Source organism: Corapipo altera, unplaced genomic scaffold (genome assembly GCF_003945725.1).
Source record: "Corapipo altera isolate COAL_440 unplaced genomic scaffold, ASM394572v1 2b, whole genome shotgun sequence".
Classification (NCBI taxonomy): Eukaryota; Metazoa; Chordata; class Aves; order Passeriformes; family Pipridae; genus Corapipo; species Corapipo altera.
Genome location: NW_020884874.1, coordinates 26,878,188 through 26,895,678, shown reverse-complemented (window position 1 = coordinate 26,895,678; position 17,491 = coordinate 26,878,188). Strand labels below are relative to the sequence as shown.

The 17,491-nt window shown below is 38.9% G+C and overlaps 1 protein-coding gene across 5 annotated transcripts in view; it reads right to left on the bottom strand.

Annotated features, from left to right (window-relative positions):
• Positions 1–17,491, bottom strand: part of RGS17 (regulator of G protein signaling 17) — a 74,386-nt gene that overhangs the window by 31,767 nt on the left and 25,128 nt on the right. The window lies entirely within an intron of this gene.

Sequence of the window (17,491 nt, the reverse complement as noted above, 5' to 3'; positions counted from 1 at the left end):
TAATAGCTGTCTGTTAAGAGCCAAGATTGTTATAAGTGTCATAACTGAGAGGCTTGCTACTTCTTTGTAAATAAAATGAATGATAAATATGTATTTCTAAAATGCTTCTCCAACTTTGTGACAATTTTCTTGTCACAGATTTTCTCTTGTTCATTGCCAGTTTTTTCTAGGTTTTATTAGGCCAAGATATTTTTCTTTCCGGTGACTTGAAATACGCAGCTGGAAGTAGTACACCATGCATTATCGAATTTTCAAAAGAAGTTAAAGATTTATTGCTAAGTTATGTTATTTAGGGAGATTTAGATATCAGGATCCTTCTAATGGTTCACATATTTGTACAACAACTATAAGTTTCCTAGAGTAATGGCTAGTACAAACACATAAATTAGAACAAATTTAGTACTTTTGCCTTTGAAAAAGTTCTAACAGCTTACTGTGGAAAGGAGCCTGGTTTAAAACAGAAGTGGGTAGAAAATGGTCTGGTGTGAGCAGCATGCTCTGTGCTCCACACCTCCAGGGCATCCTGCTACAGCCAGGAGTGCTGGGGAAAGGCAAACTTGGTTGATTTGCCACCTGCGTACACCATGCACAGACAAACAAGGGATGTGCCACTCCACCTACATGCATTCAGGCAGCAGCTGTGAGAGTTTGCATTTACATGGTTGCTAAAACTCCTGAAGATTTTATTCTGTAATAGTGTCCTTCTAGACAGCTTTCACACAACACGTAGTAAGGATACTAAGCTTCAGAACTCGAACTCATGCTTCAAAACTCAAGGTTGGTGGTTATTTCAGCTTAGTGCTGAAATTACTACTTTTCCCATTTACACTGTCACTGAGCAGAATCAAGTAATTTCTGGAGTGTTTGGTCAAATCAAACGATGAAGAACCATTTAACTACCCATGGTGGGTGCACCTGCTTATGCTATTGATATTACTTCTTATGGTTTATAGCTGCTCTTACAGATTAAAATGACACACAACCCCCCCACACACACCTTTTTTTCTTATCAGATGTAAACCTGTGTTGTTAACAAGGGATACTCTGACATAATTGGAAAACTGCCCATATTTTTATGACAGATTGGAAGTAAGGAAAATGTGTTGCAGCATCATATGTAGCTCAGAGAGTGAGTGACAGCACGGAGTCACTTTCTCCAAATTACAGTACTGAACTTCTGCTGAATGTGCATGATGCAGTTAAATTATTTCATAGATAGCTGTGTCATGCCTGTGAATGATATTTGCTTCAGCAAGTGCAATGACTCCAAAGAAACAAAAGAACATTTGTTTCTTTTAATCAAGATAGAGATTCTAGAAATATCTGTATAACCAAAAAAACACAACGAAATTTATTAGTTTCAGAAATGAGTCAAATTACCCATATTTAGGTATTTGTTCCATTCCAACCACATACCTGAAGTGAAGCATTTTTTACACAGTTTTAGCTATATATTAAAAATATACTATGGCTAGAATCTGTTGCACTATAAACAAAGGGGCCAGGATGAAGGTTATCCATTCAGACATGATGATGACAGTTGCTGACTTTGCTGTAGTTTCAAAATAAGTTTAACACACCACAAGATGCTCCTGCCTCTGAAATACATACCTCTCTCCCTTTTCTCCTGCCCAGCTCACAGTCACTCATTCCCTCACCTGAGCTGTCCCCTTCTCTATGTTGGCAGTAGCATTTGAGGAAGTACTTGGTGAATTGGATAAAAGAACAGGCATGATTTAAATTTAATCCAGAGGAGAAAGGGAAAAAAAATTAACTTGCTTCAAGTCCCTGTCTCGTTCACCTTGGGAAGATGTGACCACTTGGACCACAGCAAGGGAAGAAACAGTACATCAGGCAGGTAAGGAGAGTATGGGGACCACTTTCTTCCATTCTTGCTCACGCCATCAGCATATGATGGTGAAACAGATGGGAGTTGTGCAGCTGCAGAAAGGTAAAATCTGCAAATGCAATTCCCAACACACAGCACACAACAGAGGGGGTCAGAGTCAGAAGTGGGTTTTCACAGGAATGGTTCACACCCTCAATCTTGCCCAGCAATTCAACCACTGAAAATTCTCCAACATTCATCTTGTGATCTGGACTGCCACGGCCAACTGTTTCAGAGGTTTGCAAGTCTGGCAGGACAGAGTTGTGAGGAAACATGACTCTTCATTGTAGAGCATTTCAGGAGAAATGGTTTCCTCCAAGGCACAGAGCACACAGGTTAGCCAGTCTTTAGAGTGGGACTGCTTGTTTTGCAATGCTGACTGCTCTGGAGTATGGGAAGGGATAAAATCCATCCCCTTTCTGACCATGCATTATTTAGAAAAGGAAGAGAGAAGTCCTTGATTGCATGTACAGTTATACTTATCTCTTTAGGCTGTATTTGAAAAAGAAAGAAAGATATAAAAGAAAAGAATCAGAGAATCAGAGAATGGCCTGGGTTGGAAGGGATCTTAAACATCATCTAGTTCCAATCCCCCTGACATGGACAGGAACACCTTTCATTAGACCAGGTTGCTCAATGCCCATTCAACTTAGTCTTGAACAACACCAACAATAGGTCATCCAGAACTTCTCTGGGCAACCTGTTCCAGTGCCTCACAGTAGAGAATTTTTTCCTAAGATTTGAGCAACTCCCCCAAATCCTGTATATACATCCAAGGAGAGTTTGCATTCTACCTCTAGTATAATATGTATGATAAAGCATTAATTACAATGCCAGCAAAGTGCTGCAGTGGGGTATATTTTGAAACTAGTTGTAAACTTGGATACTGTATACTAGGACTAGCCTTAGCTTCCAAGCATAATGAGGAAAGATCTTACTGGCACAGTGGGAATAAGTTGTATTTACTCCATTTCAGATTCTGTCCTTTCCACAATTGACATTGGCATTCCCCCTAAACCTTGCTGTATCTCACAATGCAAATGTTGATTTCACTTGGAATGACTGGTGTGCTGATCAATAAAAGCATGAGGCTGAAAATCCAAGCAATGGGACAGTGTCCTCAGTGCACATGTTCACTCCACTGGCTTAACCACTCGCTGAAGTCAAAGTTATCAGTGCTGTTCTTCTATTTGCTTTACATTCTCTCAGACAGCTTCTAAGCTGAAGTCTATAAGAAATGTGAAAAATCCACCCTGTGATGCAAAGCTATAATACGTTTACTGAGGATGAAGTAGGATGGGTGGAAACTTCAGTCTCATGCTTATTTTGGTTAGATTTCATGTTTCATGTTTTATTTGCAAATACCAGGTGTCATCTATGCAAAACAGTAATTAGATTGTTTAGGTTGCAGAAGGAGCAATATCTTAATTCTTGGCTATATTTAGAGCCTGAACTGTAGACAGAGGGTTTATATTTGGTGCCTTGGTCCCAGGCACGAAAAGAAATTTAGAATCTTTAATTCAGCAAGTAAATGATGAGATGAATTATTTTTCTGTACTTGAGTGTAAAAGTTAGTACATAATTGTGAAGGAGTAGAATGTTGTGAACTGATATTGAGTAGACCTTCTAGGATAGTACAAATAGTACGTACTGTCTCCAAGATTTCAGTTTGCCTTTTAGCTTTTACATCATTTTCATTCTTCCTGATACCCTCTAGCTTGGCAAAAATGCTGCGTGGTGAAGGTGGGCCTTTGTCAAATGGAACAGTTTTTCTCCTTGGTTCTCTATATACGATCTTTCAGACCGTCACGTCACAGGTATCAGTTTCTTCTGTCAGTTTTGCATCTAGTTCTTTGCCTCCATTTGGTGGCATGGTTTACTAACAGTTTTATGATATCCATTTGTGCTGATAGGAAATAGGAATAGGATTCCAGCTTGCTTGTCTGACTCATTCTCTTGGGGGTGGTAGATATTATGGCCCTTTGAGCAATCTCATAATCATGAAGGACTTCATTTCACAGAACATCTGCTGTCCCTTCTCTGCAGTTGAGGAAAGGAACCCAGGAGTACCACAACTGTTTATTTTACCAGTTATGAGGCAGGTAGCTCTTATAAGCTGCAGAGCAAGAAAGTCTGTGTAATCCTGTGTTTATCTTCAATCTTGTAGTCCTAGAAGAATATGATAACTAAAAACCCCTCTATTCCGAGTAAAGCTTCCTGTCAGTTTTGGAAATGATGGCACAAGGATCTATTTCTTTGTTCAGACAATCACCATTTATTCCCCTGGGTTCTTGGGGATAATTATTACAGAAGCCCCTTGTGTACAGAGCACTGTCTTTGGAAGAGAACTCAAAAGAAGTAACTCACAGAAGAATCATTTGGTTTATTACCTGGGCAGCCCTATTGAATACAGACTTCAGTCCTTTCAAATTCCATAGAGTATCTCTACAAGATGAAAAGAAGGTAATTTCTGAAAGGTTGCCCCTCCCTACCTCTCCACCTCCTGCAGGACTTGTGCTAGGTTTTATCTAGGTTTTAGAGTGTTTTCCCTAGAAATTCCCAAGGAGCTGGACATAGCAAAAAACACAGGCTGCATCATTTCAATCATTTCATTTGATGTCTATCTTCTGATGAAGCAAGAGTAAGCTTTTTTTTCCCCCTTTCTTTTTTTTTTTTCCCCCTAGCCTCAAAAGCCTGTTATTACAGTACTACAAGTTATCAGAACTTTTGGCACTGTCCCATCCAGCTCCCGCTGCTCATTTTGGAGCTTCCCCTTGCACAGACCCTCCTGTAGGCATTTTTGTTCCCCTGTCAGGATTGTGAAGGCATTCTCTGGAGAAGCTCATGCACTATGAAGTCAGCAAACATCCTGAAACTACACTGGGGATTGAGAATTTTTTTATCATATCTTCTGGAACCATTACCTAATGGCTGTTTTGAAACAGAGATTATATAACGGTGCAGATAAACACACACCATTCTATACAGCAAGGAAGTGGTACTTTGTCTTTTGTTGGAGGTAGGACAAATAATGGCTTAGATTTCAGGACAGAATTGGTGCAGAATCAGCTAGAGCAATCAGTCTTTTTTTTAACTTCTGAAATAGACAAGAAAGTTCACCTTGCATCAGAAAGGTGCAGTCAATGACTTAAGGATATAGAGGGTGATTTACTCTGCAGGCAAGAAACTTAGCACTTAAAATATTTTTTCTTTTTTTTTTTTTTTTTTTTTTTTTTTTTGTGATCTATCACATCAGTTCTTCCACATTACTTCTTTTGACTTTGACAATAAAGGACCAAAACCTTACATAAATTCATACCTTATACCAGCTTATTTCAGCCCTGGATGTGACTCTATAAATCTCTTAACCATACTTGATGTTTTCACTGTCTTAACTGGCATTCATTTGGCACATGGATTTCTAACAAGAATTGTTTTTAAGTTTGGGGATTTTGAAAGCCTTCAAACCCTAAGTACTAAGGCAGACACTATTCATTTAAGATCCCATCCAGGCTTCACTGTAAGAACCAAAATGCACACTGTGGAAAGCTTTGTATATTGTGGATTCCGGACTTTCAACTACCATTTTGGATTTGCCACATATTTGGAAAATGTCAACATTCATAAGAACAGTTACATTAGCACTTCCTTTAATTTTTTTAATGAGTTGTGTGGGCATAACTAGATTTGATTGGTTGCTTGGGTTTTAGTTTCCTAAAACAGTCAATGGGAGAGTGACAGAGACAACTCTGAAATACTGTTGGGTTATTTTTTCGAAGTAGTAGAGTGCCTTATTGAATTTTTAATATACAAACCTCTTTTTAACTTGAAACACTAAGCAGAAACCCTCAGAGAATGTGACTATGATATGTTTAATGATCTGTGATATGCTATGTTTTAAATCCACAGTGTGATATGCTGTATGTCATAAATCCATAGTTTTATTAAGAACACACTAGATTAACAGAAGCATGCAACACAGTTTGGATGCAGCTGCCAGTTAAAGAATCTCACAGATGCGTGTGCTGTACTTGCAATGCAAAGATAGCCCTAACACAACATTGATTTTTTATTTGTGCTGTCTTCATTCATCTGTAGGAGTGTTTAAAAGGTACCACAAGCTAAATGAAGATGGACCACAAGATATCTCTGAGCTAAAAAGATTTCCATACACTCCTTGCAATGCTGAATGAGTAGTGAAATCAAAACAGCAGAACCATGGGCACCCTTTTAAGTGCTGCTGACCGCTTATACAGCCATCACAGAGCAATGGTACTCATACTAGTTACTCTGCACGAGAGAAGGCACGACATGGGTACATTCCTTTTTGCCACAAAGTCCTGAAAGCCACTCAGTAATTCACAAATAAATTTGTATACAGTAATAGAGAAGAAGAAGTCTACCAAAAGAGGTGTAATTCAGTTACCTTGGGTTCTATTTACTTATTTAAATGTATCTGTAGTCTATCACAGAATAATCAGAAGCTATTGCCAACAATGAAACCTTACCTGTACCTTAATTGATTTAAATATAGTCTACATGGAAAATTGCAATTAATTGAAGCAGTATGGGAAGTTTGAAATGTTTGCATTTTAAGAATTTGTGTTTTGGAAGGCAAGATCAATACACAAGGCACTTTCTAAAAACTATTCTGGTTAACAGCAGTCATGTCAGAATTTGCTTTTCTGGGTTCTTCAAAAACTTCATTTTGCACCATGTCTAGGTTAAAAAAAATTGTGAAGAGTAAGAAGGTCTGAATCAAGACAGAAGTTGACACACTATTTGTAACTAGAACTTCATATCGCATACCCCATGCTGATGTGCCATATAGGCCAGTACACAGATTCTGTGTTTTACATGCTGAATTCAGCCCAGAAAAGGCATGCATATATTATAGCTTTTAATTTTAAAAGCTTAGCTGCTACATCAAGCTGTATGAACTGTTGATTTTAACTCTGATGGTCTCATACTGATTACCAAGGCAGCAGAACCATGGAGCGAATTTCTTTCTCTTCAGTAGCTTGCAGTGCCCAAGACATTGCACAGCCCCCTTGCTGTCATTCTTCTTGTATTAATGGCAGGCCATCTTCAGATAGTAACTCTTGAAATTGTAAGTTTCGTATACTTGTTGGCTCGAAGAACAGTATATTATTGCACCTACTGAATTTTGCTTGCAGAGAACTGAAGACTTGAGCATCTACAGTAAAACATCTTGCTCTTCTATTAGTTACTGCAACTCAGCAAAAAATCTGAAGATGTGCAGCGTTGCTACATTACAGACATCTTTATCTTGTCAGGTCTTTTGATCTGGAGATGCCTGACTCTTTCTAAAGTCTTCCAAAACAAGCTCTGAGAAGGTCATAAAGTGGACATTTTATCCATTATAGAATTGAAATAAAAAGAAATTTTGTGGACTACTAGTAGAAAATATTTGGACATTAAGGGTTTTATTTAGGGTAGAACACTGCTATGCAAATATTCATTTAAATTGAAATTGTGCAATTTGGCTGAACACTATAAAATCCTTGTCTTTTTTACAGTAATATTCTTTTTATGACTTTACCAGACAGCTTCTGTACTCATAAAGGATGTCTGAGATTTCTTTTTATTATTTTATGGTGAACTTGGTATCCTGAGGAAGCCTTGCTTAAATCTTTGCATCATCAAATAGATAGGAATTTGTACTTATGAATCAGACATTACTGCTCAGTAACAAAACATTAAGCCTGACAGTAATGCATTATTGAAAAGATGGTTGCATGTGGTTTTTAAGAAGCTGCACTAAAATTATGATTAAGAGCACTTAACAGTCTTCAGGAACATTTTATAAAAAAGCATAATGTAAAACTCATCAGGAAACCTTTTATCTTTTTTTAAGCATATTGTTTTTATTGGTAAGTGTTTGAAAAACATCTGAGAATGCTGTTTTACACTACATCTATATACCTATTCATTGTCACCAGGATGGCTTCCACTGACTTAAGACACATGAAGCCAGCACAGTTTAGAAAGCTGAAAAGATACTTTCCTCACAGTGAGGAAACACAGATCTTGACATATTGCTGGAAAGAAGTGTTTAGTCTCTGAGGAAAGTCTCTGACATTCCTCATAAAGAGGACACTGAGAAGACACTTGAGAACACAGAGAGCTTTACTGCTGGCATTAGCACTGTAATGTCTGAATAAATTTTTCTGTGCTCAAAGCCATTTCTCTATGTAAAATGCCAGATGTCATTTGGGGATCATGTGATCTACACAGATTCTGTACAAATTTAAGCAGAAATTTAAGAAAAAAGTCCTAGGCCTAGCACAAAAACTTGGAGCTAACAGAGGGCAAACAGATTTGCAAATGCAATCGAAGTATCAAACAAGCTTTAATGTTTTTTAACTACTTTTTCAGTAGATAAGACTATTCTGGAAAATTTTCATCTGCAGAAATGGCAGCATTTAATGAAATAAGTGTACACAACCTTTGTTTATGGTGCACATGCTACTATGGGCTGAAAAGAAAAAGGAAGGCATTAAGAAAATTGTTTAAGTGTGAGAAGAGCTTTTCTGAAACCACATTGGACATGGTTCTAGTCTCTGAAATGACAGAATCTACATTTTCACTGTAAAATGAAGACCTGCATCCTCTTCTTCCAAAGCTCCTTATTTTTATTCAAATTCCTTCTTGAAATAGTAGTCTCAAATTTGAACAGAAGTAGCTTCAGAAAGCTTTCCTTAATATAGGCTTTTTGAAATAACTGGATATTTGGTAGTCACGTTGATTTTAGTTACACTGACTGACTTCTGAGGTATCCTCTGACATGATCTCTGTGTGTTTCAGCTCTCCTTTCCTCAGCCATCTTCACAAATAATAATAATAAAAAAGTCTAATAAACAAAATCAAGAGATTAGTATGGTGGGGAGAAGGTATTTGGTTAACATGGTATGACTGAGAGAGAGAGGAGCAGAAGGTGGCATGAGGTAGAAACAGCCTTAAGGTCTTTCTGGATGGCTTGGAATAGTGAGAGAAGGTGAATCCAAGCAGTACATGCAGATGGGTTTTTTCCAATATGAAACAGAGGGGCAGGGATTGCCCAGGTGGCCTTGTTGTGCTCACATTACAGAACACTCACATTCACATTATGAATTTCATGACCATAGAACTAAAGGAATATTTGCCCTTGGCAGAGACTGGACAGAGTGCATACCCACCAGCAATGAATCTCCATTCCCTACCACAAGCTATGCTACTTCTGTTAAACGTATAGCAAGCTCCTGATACTTCTGCTCCTCTAGTTAGTGCTAATGCTTTCTGGTCTGAGGAAAGGAGAGGAGACCAATTCTACTCTGTGCAAGGGACATGCTCTTTTCCACCACACTGGCACATGCTATTAGAATCAACTGTTGTTCCCATGCTTGGAGAAGGTTTGTTGTCTGAAATCCTATATTTCTACTGGTCTGAATCTTTCACTGTACTTGCTTGTTCTGTGTTTAATGATGTTTGGTTTAGCTGCACATCCCATGCAGCAACACTCACTTTTCCATCTGCTACTACTAAGCTTCACGTCCTTCCTGCTCTATCACATGTGAGGGTTTTCCACTTTTTCTTTAGTAGCAGGATGGTTTGTGGATGTGTGCCTCTTACTGCTGGTTTTGAGACGATTAGAGCTTCATCAGTCCAGAGAGAGCTAGGAGCCACCAGCACAGGACAGTCATTGAGAGGAGCTATCAAGGGCTCTTTTATCTCTTTCTGCTATTCAGCAAGTTACCAGGAAAAACTGGCATGGAATAAAAAAGAACAGCTGACAAGAGTGGCAAAATGGGAAGATAACAAACAAATATGAAGGGAAGACAAAAGAAGTGAATTTACCTTACTAAATCTTGGATTAGAACTATTTTGGAGTAAGAAATTGGAGTGGATGTCAAAGAGATGACAAGCTATGTGGCTTGAAAAGCTTCAAACTTTTAATGGAAAGCTTTTTTGATATATAGAACAGGCACAGAGCTTTCAACTACTGTGTGCCTTGAAGCATATTTATATGTTAACAATGTAAATATTTCTGCAACAATATTTATATTGGTCAAATATATAAAAATTCAACCTAGATCTCATGGAAAAGGTGAGGCATCTCTGTGCAGTGGAAGCCACCAGACTAGACTCTGAAGCTGTTTGCTTCTAAGGTTCTCTGACAGCAGAAAAAAAGGACCACAGGGTTTTTAAAAGATGACACTGTGTTCTTTGAGCTCTGATTTGTACTCACCTGCAACAACCCAGTGCAGTGGTACAGGATGGACTCAGCTGATAGCAGAGTGACAGACTTTCATGGGACCATCCACCTCCTCCTGACCTGAGCCAGTGTCCTAGCTCAGTTCCTTTTCCATTGCCTCTTTTCCTTCCCTCCCCTGAGGTCACTGTCTTTGCCTGGCTAAGATGTCTGTCAGCTCTGCTGTGAAACTGATAACCTGCAGAGCAATATAGCAGGCAGATATGTGACTAATGCTGCTGCAGAAAGATTCACTACAACTCATCTCTCAATATCACTAGGCAGCACAGGAAACAAAGAGATTTGTGGATAAAAAGAGAAATCGGACTTCCAGATTAAATCTCCTTGCCATTACAAGAGCTTTCTACTTTTCAGTGAGAGAAAGCAAGTTTCCTTTCCCCTGTCCTGGTTTTATCCCTTTCCTGGCTGGAATGATTCCCATGTAGAAAACTGTGTACCTCCTTTGTGTACTTCATCGCTTAAGAATCTACTTCAGCTGCCTGAATCCCCACAGGTGTCTTGTTTGTTAGCTTTCTGGGAAGAATGGGTTTCTCCAGAGCTAATCACAGGTCACTTTCCAACTACCACAAATTTATGTGTTTGTTGGTACTTTACAACATCAGGTAGTGGACACCTGATGTCTCTCTCTCCTAAAGAGAGAGGTATAATGCAAGTAGAAAGCAAAAGAAAGCCATAAATGTCTAAATTATACAGAAAATGCCTGACAGTGAAAGTGGTATCTCTCAATCCATAGAGATTCCCTAGGCAGAGGGCTTGAGGTGTTCTGAAACTAGAGTGAAAAGTCCCCAAAACTAGTTAGCATGTTGTGCATTGGAAGGGATGTATGAAGGTTCAAAGAAATAAAAACCACTACGATTTCTTCTCCTCTCTTTTCTCTTCCCATTGCCATTTTTAAAATGTGTTGTCCTAGTTAGAACAGCTGGGACCAGTTCATCACTGTATGGGTGTAACCCAAAACTGTTTTCTATAGCCTCCCATGTCATTTCCCAGAAACTGTTTTCAATAGACTATTTACACCCTCTGCCCATAGAGCCTGACTCCTCAGGCTATAAACTAGGTGTTAAGAGGCCTGTGAGATAGGAGGATGCTCCTGTCCTCACACCCATTGTGGAACTCCCTGCCCTGAGGGAGGTACTGGGCATTCCTGCCTGAACTGGAGGATATATAATCTTAGAGTCTTGAGACTTTTTTTAACCACTCGTGGGATCCAGAGGAAGACTGCAGATCACTGCTCTCAACCAGACTGCAACCACCACTCTCGACTGAACTGCAATCACCACTCTTGACCAGACTGCAACAGCACTCTCACCAACAGGCTTTTTCCCTCTCCTTTTACTTTGGACTCAGGGGGCCCAACGAACACCACTCTGTTCATGCCCCAGGGTGCTGGGTTATACGTTTGGGTTTTGTGGGTTAAAACCAATTGTTTGTCTGTATAATTGTATTTACTGTATTATTTTATTAAATTGTTATTCTGACTTATAATCTCTCCTTTGAGTTGAGTTCATTTCCCCTGCTGGTTTACCTTTAAACCAGCATATGTGTCAATTTTAAAAATAAAAATTTCCAACCATCCCAGTAAAACAAATTTTTATAGCAAGCTGTGCATGTATTTTCATATTCACCAACAGAAAATAATAAATTATGTCTTCCTGCAGAATCTGACAGTTATTGCTGCATGGAAAACTTACATATTAAAAAACAATATACCAGTTTTTCTTCCTTTGTTTTTTAGCTTTTTAATTCTATCAAGCATGTGAGTAAACTCTTCTAAAATGTCTACAAATGCTAAATAAAATTTTGCATAGAAAGAATCCAGCATTTTTCCTTCTTGGAAAGGACATTTTGCTTTGGAGGACAGACAATAATAGTAAGAAGTTAATTTGTTCCTCATTGTCTTTGTATGATGGTATACTTGAACCAATATGTGCTTAGGGAAGGCTGTGGTGCTACCACATTTTTTCAAAGCTTAAGAAGGAAAAAAGAATTGTGAATTATTCGTTGCCCAGAAAAGAGCATAATACATCCAAACCTCTTGAAGACCACTTCTAAGTGAATTACAAAACAGACTTACATAAACGGTCTACTTTTAACACTTCATTTTTTTAAAGTTTAAAGGATGGAACTTAAAACTACTTTCCCATAATATGAAGTTCACAATTTTTCTTAATCTATTTATGTACCAACATAAAAAAAAAAAATCTGCTAAAACACAAGGGACTGAAAACATGTTGTGAAAACTTAAAACCTTTGAAATCTCTGAAAACATGCAAATTTTGGTATGAAAGTGTCACGCTCTCTCATTTACAAGCTCTCTACTCTTACAATGAGCATTAGTGCAGGTTTGCAATCACCAACTATGTTACTGTAAAGTAGCTTTTCCACTAGAGTATGCAACGGGATAGAGTAAACCAACTTTATTTAGATAAATAGATCCCTGAAGATCAGCAGACAAGATCTCTTGAAAAACCGCTGTGACATCACCAAGTGAAGCTTGATGTGAATGTCTGGTATAGCACCCTGTTCCAATAAAAGCTCTGCTCACTGGCAGTACAGCCTGCTGTCCTTGTTACTGCCACACAGATGACTGACTCCAGAGAGGAGGTCCATAGGCATCCTTTTGTCCAGTATTTCATAATGTTAAAAAAAACTACAGAGCTTTGCAGAAAGATGCATATATATTCTCCAGCAAGTGAAACAGGTAGGGGGGTTTTGCTGAATTTTAGAAAAATTATGTCTATAATAATAAGAGGACAAGGTAATGTTTTGATTTAAAAGAACTGTGCAATAACTCTGGACAGCTTGTTGACTGTATGTTTAAGGACAGCATAAGTGGATTAAAACTCCACCTTCCCCACGATTTGCCCTTTCTGAGACATTCAGCTATACCATGACTTGGACACTGAATTCTGTTCTAAACTCTCTTTGAAAGCAGGACCTCGCTGTGAGATCTGTAAGAGGATGGGGAACACGGGAAGCTTGGGAAGAAGCTTGAGTACAAAGCCTGGTTGTACTGCGAGCTCACACACCAGTTCCTTCCGAGGACCTTCTCAGTCACAGCAGCTCTTGCAGCAGCTTGGGTTTATACCAACTCTGTTGGCCAGTAAAGCTTAAGCTTGCAGATCAAATATGAACAGGATGGGCCTGTTTAGCCTCAAGAAGAGACAACTGAGAGTGGACCTTGTCAATGTTTGTAAGTATCTGAAAGGACGGTGTCAAGAAGACGAAGTCAGGCAATTCTTGGTGGTGCTGAGCAATAGGACAAGAGGCAATGGGCAGAAACAGATGCACAGGAAGTTCCACCTCAATATGGGGAAGAACTTCTTTACTGTGTGGGTGACCGTGCACTTGTACAGATTACCCAGAGAGGTTGTGGAGTCTCCCTCACTGGAGATATTCAAGAACCATCTGGACACAATCCTGTGCCACGTGCTCTGGGATGACCCTGTTTGAGCAGGGAGGCTGGACCAGATAACCCACTCTTGTGCCTTCCAATCTTTCCCATTCTGTGACGATTCTGTGATTCTGTGTTTCTCTCCACAAGAGCTTTAGAAGGACCTCTCTCCTTCACTTGGTTGTTGGATTTTTTCCCAGGCACTTGGGTTAATTTTCTGCCTTTGAAATTTTCTTTGAAAGTTTGACCTGTCATTTGGTTGAAATTGAATGACATACATGAAGTTAGTGGAGAGAGAGTGACAGAAAGACACAGCAAGGTCTCATATGTATCATCAGCTTAGGAAACTGAAAGGAAAAGTCAGAAACCAGATGAATGTGAAGAGCTTTCAGCAGTATGGCCTGGCTGGATAGCCTACCACTGAACAATAAATTCCTGTTTTTCCAGCCACAACTGTGAGCTACTTTCAGTCACTGAGGCAAAGGGGGAAGGATGTTGCTGGGAAAGGATGTTGAAGAAGAGTAGTGCTTGCTTTCTAGCCCCACTATATTGAGCCTAGCAGAGCTAGACCCCTCTGTGGTTGTACTTTTTTTTTTTTTTTTTAATGTCAGGAGTGTTTAGGCTAGATCCAGTCCTGCCAACTGTGCAGCTTCATCACATGCTTTGGGGAGGAGAAACAAGTTACGCAATAAAACTAGAAAATATGGTTGAAGCTACCAAGCTTTGCATCAGGCTAAGGAGGAGGTTTAGTATCAGTGACTACTTCAGTCTGTTTTTAAAAAAGGCAACAATTAGAAACAAGGTTTCTTTAGAGGTGGTTCGTGTTTTTTTTACTCCCCTAAAACATAAAAATTCAAAATATCCAGCTGAAGGGCCTTATCTAGCCTTCATTTCAGGTCAAAATTCTTACGTCCCATTTTTATTTGCCTCAGCTGATTCTACTGAGGCATAAGGTAGAGTATGTTATTCTATAATATTTATACATAATATGGAATCAGTTGCTTTAAAATCTCTATCCTACCTATTTCTAGCATCTTTTCTTCCAAACCCCTTTACAATAAAAGAATAATGAAGCCTTTTTTTTGAGTGCGTAAACTGGAAATTAGGGCACAATACTACTAGCAAGCCGTGCTTTTTATGGACTAAGGTCTGTCTTTCCTCTTATGGAAAGTACATGTTCTGTATGATAGGACTTTCAAAAATATCCGGTCATTATAATATGCTTTGTTCACTGAACCAACTCTTAAAAGTTTCTCCAATTTGAGGCAAAGTGAAGATGAGGCTCTCATTCTGAAGAAGCCGAAAAACTCTGAACAAACTCTTAAACCCCTTAGGTTTAAGAAATTTTGGAGACAGAATCTTTTAAAAAATGCATGTTACAGAAAGCTGCATGGAAATATTTTTATTTACTGCAAAGTTATCTATGCTTTAAGCATTAGACATAAGGTTGTTTCATACTGCTGGTTTCCAAGGTTTCACGATGTGGATCAGAGATTCCTCTGACATTCTAGCTCTTTCATGAAGCAAAAACCATTACATTTACTACAGTTAAATAAATCTTTATCCTTTGAGGAAAAAGATGAATATTTTAACACAACTGTGCGGAGTCAGAGACCTACTTTATGTCTTTCCTTGTTGATACCTGAATGGTGTGCAACTAAAGGCAATGGTAAGTAGTAACAGAGGCTTTACAGAGGGACATTAAACACAATGTTTAATATTTCTCAATATTTCTCCATAAAGAGACCACTGTTTTGTTTCAAGAGCTCTCAAACTAAATTATGTTCTCATGTTATGTTTTATATTTGACACATGCATCTTGCAAAGTTTTGGCACATTCAGTGAACACACAACTGAAAAAAACCCTCAGCATTTCTTCCCAGCACACTCGATACGAGTCAGCACGCCTAACGTTAGCCTTACAGTCCTTGCTAGTTCTAATGCATATCTCTTGGAGTGGCTTCATTCCACATTACAGACAAGGAGAACAAAAAAAATCCCAGTAGAGTTACTCAGTTATGCTTGGAGACAATTGATGAAGAATTGCCCTGTGCTGTACAGAGGAGCTCACGGATGTAGAACAAATAAGGCTGATACAGCAGGCACACGTGGCACTCACAGAGCATGTGGAGGCAGAGGTCTTCAGACTACCATTCCACTGGAGGCCACCTGAAGCCTCTTCTGAAAGGAAAACAGCTTATAGACAAAAAAGAAATATACAACAGATATTGGCCCTAATAGGAATACTTTCCCCAGCAGTACTGCAGGTGTTAGTTACCTTCTCGGTTTGTTATTCATCAGTCCTCTTGCGGGGCAAAAGTCACCCAGAAACCTTTGCTTCTGTTACTTGTTAGTATCTGTAGCTGAGATACAGTCAGCACTTCCAGCACTGTACTAACTGTGCATTGGCATTCAACATTGGATAACTGAGCATTCCATATATTTGCAATTAATAATTCATTCCAGGGCTGTCTTGGACTGTATGGAAACATTCTTCTGTTCATTGAATTTCCCAAAATTTGCTAAGTCTTCTTAAGGGCAAATTCCAACACAATTCCTTTGTTTTTTCCACACTGGGCAGCCATGCTTATGTTGTTTGTAGGGTGCTGCTCATGGTGAACTTTGAGTTCTGAATGCCGTTCTACTTCACGTCTGTTTCTAAGAGTGTTTTACGTTCGTCTTCATTTCCCACACTATTGATAAGAGTTAATTATGGATCTTTCAGTAGGCCAAGGGCTTTGCCTCAAATTGCAGTCCTCGTGTGGTTTTGTATCTAAATTCACCTTCCCAAAATTACCTTTGAAATGTAGACCAGTCATTAACTCCATTTTTATTTGCATGTAATATCTTGCTAGAAAACATGTTGTTTCTGGGGCTCATTTTTGTACATTGCTCCTAGTTCGAACATAGCATAGGTTGTTAAGCACCTCTTCTTGAGTTATCAAAAATAACAAAACCCAATGGATTCTTCAGTACCATCTACTTTCAGAAACATGAATGCTCTTGCCCACCTTCCTTTTCGAATAGCACTGACTACTGCCAAAATGAAAGAATGTCTGAAACTTCTCTGTTAGCCTTTCCAATTTCCAGACTTCCAGCTCTTAGTGGAGGGTGATCTGCTCTTTTCTTCCCCTAAAGCTGGGGTAACAGTTTCCATTACTACTTTTGTCATCTCTGGACTGGTGCCTGGCTGTGGTTGGTATCCCCTGCAAGGCCCTTGAATGTCCTCCCTCTTCCAAACCCAACATGTGGTTCTAGCCTTGGTTTCAGCCCACCTAAGGATGCTCTTCTGTAGAGGGAACTGCAGGAATAAGGTCCCCCAGTATGGGCTGAGACAACTCCATGAGCAATTCTTACTGAAGGAAGAAGGAACATGGCAACATGAGGGCGATTTTTTTTCCCCTATTTTTATGTAAATATATCTGTCACCCTTCACTCCCATTTCAAGGCAATGCTTTCAACCACAAGCAGGAAGTGGTTAAAGGCATGTTGCCAGGCAATTCTTTTCAAGTTAATTAATCATTACAGATAATTTGAATATAGTTAATGAAACTGATGAGAACCAAGAAGTTGTGTACTCCATGTGCTCTGACAGGAAATCTAATTCAGTTGAACCGAAAAATGGCTTATGAAAAATTATGCAGATGATAGTGCTCAACACTCCTGCTCAGGTTCTTGTTAAGTCACCAGGTATCTTACTTTTGATTTATTTATCCATAAAAAAACCTTCCAAATAACCTGCTCTATCCTGAAACACTTGTGAATTACTCAATAATATTCACAACTATGACTGCACCTTTTTCTCAGAAAAACACTCAAATTATAAGCTGCTGCTCATACCAGGTATTAGACAAGCCTTTCTAGTGATATTTCAAAGTTAAAGAGTTTTAAAAAATACAAAATATTCTGCAAAATCCAACAATTGTGTCTTGCTATA